We start from the raw sequence: 1433 nt of genomic DNA on the forward strand, positions 1-1433 counted from the left end.
GTGAATTATCAGAACAAGGGAAAGCAAGTTGCTAAATCTTATAATCGACCACAAAATAACAACGGTGGGCAGAGTCGCCCAGGGAACCAGAATTTCGGAAGACAGTTGGGACAAGTGCTCCGATGTTTCCGATGTGGGGAAGAGGGACATTACGCTAGTGCTTGTGCCTCTAATGTCCTCACCTGTTACAATTGTCGGAAGCCAGGGCACATGGCAAGGGATTACGGCTCCAAAGGTAGAACCAGTTGTGAATGTAACTAGGGCTACTCGTCCTACTGCTAGAGGACGCATTTATTGTGTGAGTGCTGAAGAGGGGAATCCATCTGGTAATCTGATTCAACGTGACTGTGAGATTGCAGGTAACACTCTAACTGCACTCTTTGATTCGGGGGCAACCCATTCCTTCATTGCTATGGACTGTGTGAATCGCTTGAAGTTATCTGTGTCTGCTTTACCTTTTGATTTGGTTGTTTCCACACCCGCTAAGACTTTGACAGTAAATTCTGCATGTTTACATTGTCAAGTAACTATACAAAATAGAGACTTCTTGATTAATTTGATTTGTTTACCCCTACAATCACTCGAGGTCATTCTCGGTATGGATTGGATGTCGTATCATTACGTGATCTTGGATTGCGCTCGTAAATTGGTTCTTTTCCCCGAACCAGGAGTTGTTAAATATCTAGCCGCTAACAAACTTCGAGTGTCGCTAAGAGAAGGAACTCATGAGTTTTTGTCCCTGGCTAATGTGGAGGGAAAGATAAATGTGAACATAGAAGATGTGATGCTTGTCAATGAGTACCGGGACGTATTTCCAACGGAAATTCCAGGATTGCCACCAGTAAGAGAAGTGGAATTCTTCATTGATTTGCACCCAGGAACGGGACCAATTTCAATGGCACCGTATCGAATGTCGCCATTGGAATTAAATGAGCTCAAAAGCCAAATTGAAGACTTGTTGGAGAGGAAATTTATAAGACCAAGTGTATCACCGTGGGGAGCTCCAGTTTTGCTAGTTAAGAAGAAGGATGGAAGCTCGCGCTTATGTGTGGATTATAGACAACTTAATAAGGCAACTATTAAGAATCGTTATCCTTTGCCATGCATCGATGATTTAATGGATCAATTGAGAGGGGCCGCGATATTTTCGAAGATTGACTTGAAGTCGGGTTACCATCAGATTCGAGTAAGGGAAGGAGATATTCAGAAAACTGCTTTGAGAACCCGTTATGGACATTATGAATATATGGTTATGCCGTTTGGAGTTACCAATGCACCAACAATTTTCATGGACTACATGAACAGAATCTTTAGTCCATTCCTTGATAAATTTGTTGTGGTGTTCATTGATGATATATTAATTTACTCGAGAACTGAAGAAGAGCATGGAGAACACTTACGTCAAGTTCTTGAGATTTTACACGAGAAGCAGT

The sequence above is a fragment of the Cicer arietinum genome, chromosome 3, assembly GCF_000331145.2.
Source record: "Cicer arietinum cultivar CDC Frontier isolate Library 1 chromosome 3, Cicar.CDCFrontier_v2.0, whole genome shotgun sequence".
NCBI classification, from domain to species: Eukaryota; Viridiplantae; Streptophyta; class Magnoliopsida; order Fabales; family Fabaceae; genus Cicer; species Cicer arietinum.